The sequence below is a fragment of the Geospiza fortis genome, unplaced genomic scaffold (genome assembly GCF_000277835.1).
Source record: "Geospiza fortis unplaced genomic scaffold, GeoFor_1.0 scaffold188, whole genome shotgun sequence".
In the NCBI taxonomy this organism is placed as follows: Eukaryota; Metazoa; Chordata; class Aves; order Passeriformes; family Thraupidae; genus Geospiza; species Geospiza fortis.
In genome coordinates, this window is record NW_005054337.1 from 4,131,917 (window position 1) to 4,146,241 (window position 14,325).

Consider the following 14,325-nt stretch of genomic DNA (forward strand, 5'->3'; position numbering starts at 1 on the left):
CTGAAATGGTGTGTTTTTCACACAATCTGTGCTTAGCACAACCCTTGGTCTCAGCCAGCTGTGAGAAAGCACTAGGACAATGTCTAAGCCAACTCATTAATAAATCAAGTGACAATAAAACAGTTGGATGGAGATGAATTATTAAAATCAAAGCAACTTAGCGCTCAGAGACAAAACTAAACTCTGTAAGCTGGGAGCTACTGAACACAGAGCCTGATGTTCCTCAGAACAGCTTTACTGAAGGGCTGCAAACTGCCTGTCCAATCCAGCTATACCACAGTTCAGAAGGAGATTCAGCATTTCAGTGGGGTGGCGAGATATTGATCCTGATCATCAATATTAAAGATGGAAGAGGAATCTCAGGTCATCAAGTCAACCATGAAAGGCATCTCAGGGGATGCTCACCTAAACCAAGTCAAAGAAGTAGGTCTAAATCCAGAGTCAGCATATGTGTCAATATAAATTCAGGTCTGGACTCTTTTGAACAAGAGTATTTTTCTATAACTTTGGGGCAGCCATTACAGAGTCACAATATTTAGTCAACCTTTTACTTCTACAGTCATTAATCATGCACCATTTAACTACTGGTTTGTCATTAACATTCTTAATCCTTTTCAAATCCTTCTGCTTATTTTCACATCTTTTTTCAATCCCATTCTATGTGTCTTGCTAATTACACTCCTTAACTGTCATAGGCTGTTTCAACAGACATGTTGAGCCAGACGTGGTTTGATCACTTGCTGTTTTATGTGCCCAATGAATCCATTGCTATTGAGATATTTAAAATATAAACAGTGTCACTGGAAGATGATCAACTGTACTTAATTATCTGGACAGCTTCCTGTAACTCTAGGGAGGAAGGGCAAATGACCATTTAACAATGTACTCAAAACCAAGATTTCCAATCTTGTAAAAAAGAACAATGAAAAAGGAAAAAAAAGGGCTTAGGGTTTCCATCTTCTCAAAACACAGAGCTTTGCTTCCTTGGCAGACAGTACTGGTTTCAAAGTACTGTTATTTGCAATTTTGCTGTGTTCTGAGCCAACCTTTCCTACCAGTCTCAGAAGACTCCATCTCCAGAAGTCAGCACACCACAGCCTAAGAGTCACAGGCCACCAAAAGGAAGGTCACATCCAAATGAGAGATGCTAAAACCTGACGACAGATGAATGAGACAGAGCAGATATCACCTGAAAACTTAAAGGAAAGGCAATTATTCATGGCCAAAAGGAAGAGAAGTACTGTGATATATGGGAAAGAAGGAACTGAGGGAAGTAGGTGGCCAATCATGATGGAACAACTCCCAGGAACACCCAGAGCACTGGAAATGTCAGCCCAGCTTTACACGTCCACACATTCGCTCCCAGTGACAAGCTTGACTACACAACTTGACACAGAGCAAATGTCACCCTGAACACTTCCTCTCTTGCATCTCAGTCTTCATTTCACTTCTACAACCGTGTCCCGACCTGTCATGCAGGGGATGCAAAGCTTAAAACCACATGTGTGTAATGAAGAGATGAGTTTATGAAGAGCCTGGAAGAGCAGCCAACTCATTCAGCCCAGAGGAGAGCTACCAGAGGCTGGAGAGGGCCATTATATGCCATCGTTGTTAGCTACTAATTCAGTATCTTCAAGGATAGAAGGAACTGAACATTTCCTGTTCTTCCATCTCCTCAGACATAGCTATCAGCTCAGAGGGGAGCAGAACTCCCTGCACTTGGTACCCCTTGGAGAATTCTGTCCAGGCATGGTTTGCCACACCCATTGAAGCCAAAATGTGCAGCTAAAACAGATGAAGGAACAAATACCTTCCAAGACATCATCAGCACTATGCAGGAAAGTTGTGCAGCTTCCACGTGCCAAGAAAAATGCCATGGACACCATAATCCCCCAATGCACTCACATCATGCAACCCCATTAGATCAGCAGCTCCTAATTAATTTAGAGTGTGGATCAGTCCTCAAACACCTTTTGCTATCACTAAGACCTCCTGAAAGTGATGAAGGCGAATCATTATGCATAACACCCTCAAGAACTTGCTGTAAACACATTTGGCAGCACAGGGAGGTTCCTTTATGGCATAATCCATTTTTACATACACCTAATATTTTCAGGTTTTCAACTGATTGTCAAGAGTGTTTGTAGAGGCTGTTAATGAATCTCAGTGCTAAAAGCAGTTACAATTCTGTAGCTATTAATACAACGTGACATCAGTTATATCAGCTTCCGAGTGAATCACAGTTTGCAATCTTGTAGGTGTTCGATAGCTGTTGTCACATCGAAATAGAACATTGTTAAATATACCCCAAGTCTGTCCTAGTTCTGCAGCTCTTTCCCCCCTTTCTGCACTGCAGCCTTAGCGGACTAAGCAGAGGAATAACAAGAGGAAAAAGCAGGTTGACCCTCAGACCACTCAGATCAGCAGGTTTTAAAACGTGCACTTTTGACTGCAATTTCCTCTCAAATTTGAAGACTATAAGTGGTTAAAAGAACAGGTCACCAAACCTTTTATGATGTGTAAACCCTCCAAGATGTACTTGTATCAGGATGTTAAGCTTTTTTTCCCCCTCTTTGTAAACTGAAATAACAGGCTGATAATCTTTCCTGACATAGTAGTTTAGCATTAAAGCAGGCAAAATCCAGTTTTCAAACCATTAAGTGAGTATTAACTGAGTATCAGATGCCAAATGCTGCTTTAATCTGCATAACTGACATTCACAGAACACTCCTGTCTTGGTCAGCTTGTATATAAAAGCACATTCTTAACAAAACTGGCACAAGCCTGTGAAGTTATTAATATTTTGCTCAGTGAAGCATTTTCAGACCATCATTTTGTCCCTGCTTCAGGATTCAATCCTCTCACCAAGATTTTTCATGCAGGTAGCACCCTAGTCTTTGGAAACCCAGCCTTAGAGGTCCAGAGCAAAGATGTTTTAGAAAATACACAGCTTTCTAGATTTCAGGAAATTAAACAAAATTTTGGCCTGAAATAAGGCTTCCTGATTTTTACAGTCACTCTGTCCAACAAGCTTGCTGCCATTCTGCAGCAGACAGCTGCTGTGAACAGGCTGTGAAAACAGTCAAATTCACCAAATAAAATGGACTGTGGATAATTTGCCTGCCTAGAGCAACAAGCCAGATTTTGCCTCAACCAACCATGCAATATTTCATAGAGTGTTTTAGTAGGTAAGCCAGGCAGTACTGAGACAGAAATAGAAAAATATTGAAATAGGGCCCACACAATGCCAGGTTTAGAGGCACTTGGCTTGGATTGGGTCTTGGGAAAAACTGAGTTTAGGACATAGCAGTGTCTCCTGTGCAGGAGCAGTAAAAGTGTTTCTGCAGAGACTGAGCAGCCAGGTCACAGGAACAGACCTACTCCTGTTACTAGGCAGATGCCAGGATTCAGTGGAAACAGATGAAAAACGAGTTTACAGAATGATTACCTTGGGACTCTGGCACGACTCAAAGCAGAGCACCGGGCAAGACAAAAGAGCTGAGAATTATTGTTGTGAAACAGTTCAGAAGTGGGTCTGGACAAACAGAAATTATTGAAAAAATCAAGTTCTGCTCCTTCCCCTAGCTTTAACAGGTGCCTTCTCACACCTCACATTTACCCTTTAGACCAGATGTGAAGATCACAAGCTCTGGGTTCTATCATATATGATCCCTTTATGCTGTAGCACCACTGTGTGAAAAACACCCTTGTTGTGTACCCACGTTCCTTGAATTGCACATTCACAACCTGTACACACTGGGCAGGCAAATCTTTAGTTAAACATCTCTTTGCCATTTGCAGAACCTTCACATGCACAATAACTAACCCCAGATCTCTCTCCTGCTCTCATAAAATACCAAGCAGGAGTCAGAAACATGCACTGGTGGAAGGTCTACAGGCTGCCATACAGGAAACATCTCCACCTTTGTTATTTCTTGCCAAGGCTCTAGCTTATATTGAGAACAGCTTTCTCTATGTCAAGGGAAAAGAGCCAATAAACATGTGTGGAAAAAAACCCATGATGCTAATTTTGGAATACCTGGCAGAAATACAGAAATATAGGAAGACAAGGGGAAAATAAACCTTGGGGAATACTGAAAATCCTGGCGGGACACAGAGGTAGCAGCAAAAACTGAAATATTTTTAGGCAAGTTCAAAACATTGATCAAGACATAGTGAAATCTCCAGGTAGCCATGGAGGAAACTCCACCTAAAGGTGTGAGGCAGGTGTCCAAAACCAGCCGTGCCCAGGGCAGCTGATGGCTCCTGCTAAGGAAGGGGAGGAGGGAGCAGACCAGCAGGCTGCAGATGGACATCAGCAACAGGCTTTCTCTGGGCTGAAAGGAATGTCCCAAAGCAAGACCAGAGTGTCTGTCCAAACTGAGTGATCTCAGCGCTGCCTGATAGGAGGGTGGGTGCTCTGATGCCAGGTAGGACACAGCTGCTGCAGCTGTGCCCATCTGACGGAGGGAAAGCTGCTTCCTCAGCACAGCAGAAAGCAAATCCAGGTGCTTTTGAGCCCCACCATGATCATGAGAATGTTGCTGTGCCAGAAGAAGGAATCACTGCCTTACTTAAGACACCCAAAAGCCCAGTGAGAGCCTCTCTTCCACCCTCAGCCCCATAACTGAAGAAATCCACATGATCCCACACCACAGCACTCCTCAAGGCCCCAGATGGAGGAGGAAAGTACATCGACACAGCCTGCGCTGACACCGCAGCAGGAGAATGGGTGTCATGGGATGCTAAGGTTGCCATGGCAATGTCCTCATAGCACGTAACATTTTGACACTGTCTGTTTGGCGAGCAGCAGCAGCGATGTGGCAGCCTGCAAAGGCAGGAGGAAGCGGCTGTGCGAGTTTGCCACGCTTGTTCCTGCAGCCGGCAGCCAATTCAAACTGTCTGGGCATTGGAGTTTGACCAATCTGGCAGCTCCGCTTCCTAAAGTGCACGAGGAAGCTTTTAACAGCAACTGCTCCATAAATCACCCTGATTTAACAGGATCTGTCTGCCAGGCTGAACGCTGGCCTGCACGCCCACTTCCAGCACTGCCTGCCCTGCTTTCCACACCAGCGTCCTCAATGCTCCCCTACTGCATTTGCTGGGAATGTCCCCACGAAGGCAGGAATGATGAATCTGACCCCATGCTCTCAGAAGGCTAATTTATTACTTTATGATACCATATTATATTAAAGAATGCTATACTAAAGAATACACAAAGGATACTTACTAAAATGCTAAAAAGATAATAGTGAAAACTTGCGACTCTTTCCAGAGTCTTGACACAGCTTGGCCCCAATTGCCCAATGAGTCAAAACAACCCACACCAGAATTCAATGGAACAATCACCTGTGGGTAAACAATCTCCAAACACATTCCACATGGGAGCACAACACAGGAGAAGCAAATGAGATAAGAATTGTTTTCCTTTTCTCTGAGGCTTCTCAGCTTCCCAGGAGAAAAATCCTGGGTGAAGGGATTTTTTCAGAGAATGTGAATGCTACACTCCCCCATCCAAGTTCAACTTCTTGAACTGCAGGGTCCCAGGGAGGGTCTGCTCCTCTGCTCCAGCTGGCTTTGCACAACCAAAGCAGCAGACTCAGCCCCACACCTGCAGAGCTGTGGGGTGATGATCTGAACTGCCAAAAGCAGACACAGCCCCAAATCCCATTCACTTTCAACAAATTCCAGAGACCAAAACTCACAGGCATTTTTGAAAAAGCCCAACTTTGCACATTTAATATTTAAAACAAGTACTGACTCTTGTAGAAACTGCTCACGGCAGAATGCTTGGTTTTATCTCAAGGTACATTAGATAATGTGATCTAAGCCTTTCCTCTTTACTTACATTACAACAAAAATCCAGTATCTGGAGGGGATGTACTGTGGACTACATGATCCACAAAGGCAGATGTGTGGGGACCAACCCACACAGAAATGCCTGGGTTTTTGGCAAACATACCAAATTCACCATTGAAATGCAACAGTGGGTTGTGACAGCAATTCTGCAATCCCTTCTGCTTTGGAGGGATCTGGGGGAAAGCAGAATACTGACAAGCTTCAGAAGTTAGTCTGGAGCACTGTCTACCCTCATTGTGAATTTAATTCAAACTGCTATAAAGGCGGAAGGGCTCTGCAGAAGTGGTGCAGAGCAGTTGCTCTAATCCCACAGGCTACTGGAGAGGTCTCAGGGCAGGAGGCAGCACGCCTTCAGCAGAGGGACAGCAGCACAACCTGAACCTAAGGGACAGGGAAAGTTACTGGGTCTGAGCTGTCATGATACTTTCAGGAATTAATCAACTACAGCAGCTGGAAATCCAACAGGCATTAGAAAGGAAAAGCCTTCTCTTTTTTTCTTCTAACAATGTGATTAAAACACAAATTTGGATATAAAGCAGCCACCTTACAATCTTGAGTGAAGGTTTACTAACTTTCTGCTGGAGCTGTGATAACACGCATGAAATACAAGAAAAGAAAGGTGAATAGTAAAAATAAAAGAAAAAAAGAAAAACCCACCTACACAATCCTCCCAGGATGCTGATAAGTGCTAAACAAGGAGCTGGATTTACAACAGCAAAAAAAATAAATCTTAATCTTCTTAAGACATCTTGGCTGCAGCACAATTAACATGTTTTCCATCGACGTGGCAGGATACATTCCCTGCTAACTGTAAATATGCATACTGCTGGTGGGCAGCTGGCAAAAGTCCCACACCACTGGGAAACTGTCACCACTGGGAAATGTCAGCCTCATCCATATTGCCCAGGGAGCTGAGCGAGGGGCAGCCTGTCCCCACACTCCTGTCCTTGGTGACACTGCTGCTGCTGGATCATTCTGCAAGTCTGAGCCCACCAAGAGCTGAGCTGCTGCTCCTCAGAGGATGGGCAGCTCCTGAGAGGGACACAACCATGTGTTCCTTGGGCAGAGACACTGTAACCTCTTAAATCAGATGTCACCAATGTGAGGCACAGTATGAACCACTATTATCCTCATTCCAGCTGCTAACTGGGAATGACAGCCTGGCAGCCCCTTGACCTGAGCATCACAGAGTGGAGTGATGAGAAGGCGCCTGACAAAACAGGCCACTCTGAAAGCAAAGATTTTCAAGGATGCTGCATTTCACTCCGTTACAGAACATCTCCTCCAGCTCCCAAATTCATCCACAAACATTGCTGCATTTCTGGAGCCCAGGGGATAAAGCATCTTATTACAGATATTTATCCCACCTCCCAATCCCACAAACATCCCATAAGCATGGGTCTTGCTAAACAACAGATATTGAATTCAGACCAATACCCATGGGATGAAATAGCTCAGCCCTCCAAATCAACACAAAGAAAATCACTAAAGGCATATGTAAAAACCAGTAATTTCAGAGCACTGAAAAAATTAACATACAAATGCCAGAAAGGGAATGAGTAGCCAACAGCACTCATGCTGGGAATAATCTGGAAAATAGCATGGATCATACCCTGAGTGTTAGCCAGGAGCAAGAGTGTGTATTTACAGGAATACTGCATACAAAGTGTGGGAAACAGATACTCCTCACTGCAAGGGGCCAGACAGCAACCAGGGCACTGTCCACATTGCTCCTCCTGCACAATCCCAAATCCACCTGACAAAAACAAAACCATCCATCAGGTTTCTTTGGTCCAAACAGCAAAAGGAGGGAGAGGGATGCCAGGCAGCACTGGCTGTCATTACAGCCATTTCTTGGCTTGGAATTACTGGCACAAGAAGGAACAGCTTTGTGATGTGAAGAGTTGCTTTGAAGAGCAGTGATCAATTGCTTGCCATGTTGCTGGGAGCAATGCAATAGCAATCCGCTATTTCTGTTCAGATTTAAGCTAAATTTTAGGGTAAACTATTCTTCTGATTAGGAGTAGATTAGTTACTTAGGGAACAGATATAAGTGACCCCTCTACCTCTACATTTGCAAGAATAAGGACACAGACAATAGCTTAAGTTTCTCTTAGTCATAAAACAGTTTTGAGAAAAATGTGTTATTTACCTCTGTACACGGTGTACTCTCCAAATTGTTGAGCACTCAGACATTTTAGACTGGTTTCTGCAAGGCTGTATGAGTGCTCTGTGTTTTGGACAAAGCTGACAGAACACCCTAATGGCACGAAGGTGGAACATTATCCATCTCAGTGATTTATTTAACTGTGGCTGGATCTGAATATAAGGTCGGGCTACAGAGCTTATATTCAGATGTGTAGGGAGGCTGTATCAGGGCTACTCAGCCTTTACAAGTGTGCTGTTTTGCAAAAGTAAAGCCAAAGATAAAGTTTAAATGCAGATTTCAAGGCATAGTTTGACGGACAGCAGAGTGCCTAATTTGCGTGTCATCAGCAGATGACTTAAGCAATGGCACAACTGATGGATCATTGTGTTGCAGAACCCCAGCTGTGACACGTGTTGCCATACAGTACAGCCACCTCCCAGAAAATAAAACCAAACCCCAAGGGAACATCATCTGGATAGATGGGATATTCAAAATGTGTTGAATACTTCCGCAGAGGAGCAGAAATCCTTACTCAAATATGCTAATGGTGCTTCTCAACAGATGTCTGTGGGAGAGAGGAGGAGACAGCAGGGCTGAGAGCCTTGAGTGAGTCAGGTCTCACTGCCCCACCAAAACCATCAATGACTTACAGACCATTTCCTAAATTAAATTGTTCACATTTCTAATCTAACTGAAGGCATTCAAATATAAGCAAATAGTGCTTCAGAAAACAATTGCACAGATAAATTATTCCTCGAGACAACTACTCCAATCAAACTTAATTCTGCCCTACACAAAGCAGATCCACACATTCCGTCAAACAGGAATGTTGAAGCAAAGTAGCTACAGCGTTTCACAACTTGTCCTGATGCAAGAATCTGACAGAGCAAAGATAATTTTTTTTGCCTGGAGAACAGAGTGCTTTTGAATTAATAAATGTTGCATTAGAATTAACTGCACATGAAATAGAAGCAGTAAAAAAACAGTGTCTCCTAGATAGAAAGCTTTCCAGGGACGGATTCTTCTACTTGGAAACCAGCTGACAGCAGAATAAGAGAGAGACATCCTTTTCCTGTGGCTGGCAGGGGTCACATCTGACCCACCCTCAACAACTCCTGCACACATGGCTGGAAGTCAGCATCATCCTCTGAATACCTGAAGTACATCAGGCCACCTTTGAGGGAAGGAGACACAACCCTGGGCTCTCCACGGCTGCAAGCGTGTGCTGCAAAAGCTCAGGGGACAGCACAGAGCCACCATCACGGCCCATGACCCCATCCACATCCCTCTCCCCCATAAACCCACACCCAGATGACCACCAAGGAAACTTTTACACAGCACTTTGTGGCACAGCGCTTGAGATCCCTGGGCTAGCAGCTGCTGCTCTTCCCCCCACCTTACATCAGCGTTTCTAACAATTCCCAACACGGCACAGGCGGATGCTGCCGGCTGGGGGGTGCTGGAGGGCTCTGCAGGATGCCCCATGGGAGACAGGAGTGGGAAGCAGCTGGTGGCCCAGGAAGGCAGCCTGGCACGCTGAGGCCTGACCGATGCCACGTCACCCTTCCCCGCGCTCGCCCATCTGTCCCACCGTCCCCATCTGCCGGGTTCTGCCACGCACCACGAGCGCCCTGCGACTGACGCTGACATTCTGCTTTGCCTTTCTACAGGCACAGCATGAACCTGGCCCAGGACCACGGCTCTCACGTGCAGCCACAACACCAAGAGCAACACAAACAAGGACAAGGTTTCCAATCGCTTGCTCCTCGTGCTGACTCACTCTCAGCCTCCCATGGCCACTAAAGACAAAACCTGTTGTCTGTACCTGCGGTCCCCTGAGCACACGTGCAGCACCAGCAGGGCCTGACAGCAGAAAGCTGCTCCAGTGCTCAGGGCAGGGAAGGGACAGCAAGGATTGCTCAGCTCTGCCTGACTAGGTGCAAGAATCAGTCACTGTATTTAGGATCTGATTAACTCATAACCAGGTCTGGATCACCAGCCTCTGCAGATCTTACCCACAGCCTCCTCTTCCAGGCTGCTGGTCCCTTTCATACACTTCCCTCTGATGGAAGACTGATTTGCAGCAGCTCTTCCAGAACTGTTCTCATTTTTTTATTTCAACTTAATCCATTTATGAAATAAACATGTTTACCTAGAGCTAGAATGTGCCCAGCAGGGAGAGAGGCATTTCTTACAATCACTAGGCTAACCTACAGCCAAAGATACACTCCTTACTGGGCAAGAAGAGGGTTGGTGCCTCCTGCACCAACCAAGGAGAGCTGGCACCCCTGTGGTCATGCATGGCCAGGTGAGCTCTAGGGCCTATCTTTGCAGGGATAAACTATCCATTCATTTATAAAAGACTGATTAAAAAAATAGCTAACATTCCAGATGGATGTATAATTTCTCCCGTTCCCTATATGATGGCCACATGAGCATGGCTACCTAGCTTACAAACAACTAACAAAACTGGTTAGAGGCTTCCAGAGCTCCAAAAATTAACTCTGGATGAAGCAAAACCAAAGTAAGCCCAAAAAGGACTTAACACACTTGGGCTATATTTAAAAAAAAAAAAAAGTAAAAATGGACTAGTTAAGTCTTGAATCATAATTTTCTTTTAAACCATATGTACCCCAATACAGTGCTGCAACTGAGATATATCCATGGCAACATGAAAACACACATAGGGGCTCTCTCTATTTAATAGCTTTGTAACGCTTAATGTTTGAAATTATAGAGCAGGTCAATGTTTAAAATTATGAGGAAGTTCAATGCATAAAACCCAAACAAAAAAATATCCTAAACTAACCTAAATATCCACAGCCCCTTCATACACCCCAATAGTTTAAATGTTTTTTATCAATCCATTAAATTAGTATTTCACATAGTTTCTCTCCAAAGCAATTGATCGTAACACAGTGCCTCTGCCAGTACTTTATAATGTGTGAAAGCAGCAGCCTGGGCTGAATTTTATCTCTAATTCAACTCTTTTCTGAATGAGCAGCTGACACAAGGAAGGCTTACTGTCAGTATCTAGGAGACATTTTGACTTTGGAAACCATTTTCTCTCTGCCAGACACTTGGTTCCAGCTGGCTGAGACATGATTTGATTCTCCTGCCTTGCAGCAAGGACAGGGGTCTGCCAAGCTGGACAGTCCCTGTGCTGAGGTCCTGACCAGGGAGGGGACACTTACCAGTCCCTCAGAGCTGCTCTGTACCTTCCCCTGCTGCCTGACCAGAGCAGCCCTGCTCTTCACACTTGTGCAGGTAAGGAGCCTGGTGTAGATGCTCAAGTTGGATCTGGATTCCAGGGTAGCTGCATGCACAGTGTGACCCATGGCTACAATTCCACACATCCCAATCTGCATCCCCGTCAGGGCATGCTACAGATGCCTTCTGCCAGTGCAAGCAGGTGTCCTTCCCAAGAAAACCAGGGTGTAGGATGAAAGGAGCTGGTGCACTGCAGGGTCTCACCCACCTGGGCCACAGCACAGCTGGAGCACACACCCAGACCTGAGCAGTGCTGCTGGGTCCCGCAATTTAGGCACAAGAAAGGAAACTCCATCCCTTCCAGTGGTTTTTCGCATTTACCTACCTGTCTTTAGGTGTAGCTCTTGTCCTCTGTAGTACACGGGGTCCTGGTCTGGAAGCTCTCACCCCTCCAGAGCTGAGCACTGCTTCTGACTTCCCAGCTCCCAGTGGGTTCAGCACTGCCACATCAGCTGTCCCAGCTACTCAAACCACCTCCTCTCTCCTGCTCAAAGCCTGCTTGGTCTGCATGTGCAGCTCTAAGTCGGTTGTTGGTACTCTCTACAAAACATTTACTTTCTGTTCTGCTTTAGCCACGTTTCCAAACCTCATGCCCCACACAAGGAGTAAAATGGTTCTCCTCCACACCATTAGCCTTAAGGGTGACCTTCATTCTGAACTGGGGAGGGCTGTGCTAAGGCCACCATCAAAGAGGGATTTCATACACCCCACTCCCTCAGCTTTCATTATGAGCTGCACCCAGGTGCACCACAAGCTGCCTACGAGGCAGGTGCCCACAGTCATCATGGATCCTGCTATTAACCTACACGCACTTGCCACTTGGCAGTTCAGTCCTCAGCAGTTTGGTTCCTTCTGACATGTTCCCACAGGAATATCAGCATTCCAAACAGCTGATTCCAGCCAAGACCAAACGTATGGCAGATCCTCAGAACAGCTCAGATCTGTGTTCACAAGATTTGTGTCAGAAACAGGCATTCTAGAAATGTGCCCACAATGAGTGCATGACTGACTTTTACCTCCTCTTACTCTACTGCTCCATAACTGAAATGTAGGATAGACATTTGCATAAGTTAAACCAACAATTATTCTGGTAATAACTGCAGTTTAAAAATCCTTAAACTTCACTGACATTGCTGGGGACCTCAGTGGAGCAAAGACAGTGGCACCCAGCCAGCAGGAAGGCCAGCAACATTACCATGCTGAGATCAAAAGAGCTATTAACCCTGAGTCCTTGGTCTGCTGAGTGCATTTTGGCTATTTCAAAGCCCCACTGCAACTTCCTGGCTAAAAAAGCTCCGCATTTGCTCAGAGCATCTTTTGTAGATGCAGCTGAGGAATGAAAAGGGTATTGGAACCCTGAAGTCTACATCCACCTCTTTGGAGAGACACATGGACATGAAATATCTGAAACTCCACCACCCTCATGCTCTGGAAGCACTCAAATGTGATCCCGTCTCTTGTTCTGTTGCTTTCCTGCCTCCACTGGCTGCCTGCTTCTGCACATGAAGAGATCATCTGCACCCAGTTCACTCCTCAGAACCCCGTCCAGACACACTGCAGGTCTACCAGGCAAAGGAATAGTGGAAGATGAGGAGAGTCTTCTCACCTTATGTCCACAAGGTAGACAGCAAAGAAGAACAAAAGAGCCATGGCAGAAAAGGAAATAATGTATAAGTTAAAGTATATTCTGTATTTTTCAAAAGCAGAGTAATTTTTCCAGACTAAAAGGGTGAAACACTGGAAGCCAGAGGTATTGTTACCACTGCCCAAATGCAGCCACGGCTCTCACACATCTGTAAATTTCCTTTTAAGCTCCTTTGATATTACCCACCCATAGCAACTTAAATGAAACACCTCAATAATTTTTCTTGTTTGTAGATTTAAACAATCATTAGGCTGTTTTCCCCTTTCAGAGGAAAATGTCACATTTCCCTTAAGCTTGGTCATTTATCAGTTCTTCTCCTTTTTTTGTAGGACGGCTATTCTCTTACAGATGTGGTTCCCAGCTTCAGACAAAATGGATGATGTGTCTGTTTGAAATAGGATTGTTTACTTTGTCAATGCCCCTGGGATCAATTTCATTTTTTTTCTGCCTCCTCCTATAGAGAACATCTTGCCAAGTGCAGTATTCATCTCCCTGAATGAGCTATCGAGATCTATTTTTTTGACAGAAATCACGCTGCAACCCAAACTGATCAGAATCTCTCACTATTTCAGAAGCATGCATGGGTATGAATAATATAGAATCTTATCTGGCACAATTTCAGCATTTCTCTTATAATTTCTTTTTCATGTAATCTGCTTGCTTGAGAAAATTATACACTTGTAGTTTTAACACCAACAATAAAAAGCAGCACACGTTCCTCCTGGCTGGTTGCTCATACATGTCTGAGCACACACTCACAGGCACGAAATACAGGAGCAACACTGCAACATCCCCATCACACTGAATCCACCCTGAACAGCTTCACTAACCAGACAACTCACACAGGCAGGATCTGCTCATGAGCTGCTGGAGAATGAGGTTTTAATTGCAGATTTAGTTAATTCAGAGACAAGTACCTGTGTTGTATTAAGAGCAGCTTATTAACATTCAATCACGAACATTCACTAAGCGTGAATAAATAAAATTCAGCGCAAAAACATTTTTTTTTAAGCGCTGGAAGAGGAAGCATTCACCTAAACTATCACCTTGCTCAGGGCAGGAGGGGCTGGACATCAGGGAATGAAATGCTGTCCCAGGCATTGTGTTGGGTTCTCATACTTGAGCATGTCTCACTATCAATCATTCCTGAAGCAACAGCGCTGAGACTTCCCAAAGCTCCCGTTATTGTCTTGTACGCTCCTCGGTATTCGAGCTAAATCTGAAGTGCAAATAAATCATCAGCAAAATTTTTAGATAAAAATTTTTAAAACTACATCTGTTGGAGGAGACAATCCTCTGCCTGCCACCCCTGCATGATGCTGATGACAAGTCTAGGTTAATCACACAGATGATGAATTGATTCTTACGTCAACTCCTTTTAAAAACAACATCGTTACAGGTG

At 44.8% G+C, this 14,325-nt stretch overlaps 1 protein-coding gene across 2 annotated transcripts in view; it reads right to left on the minus strand.

Annotated features, from left to right (window-relative positions):
- RIMS4 (regulating synaptic membrane exocytosis 4) overlaps window positions 1-14,325 on the minus strand; it is a 54,734-nt gene that overhangs the window by 40,230 nt on the left and 179 nt on the right. The gene's annotated exons all lie outside the window — the stretch shown is intronic.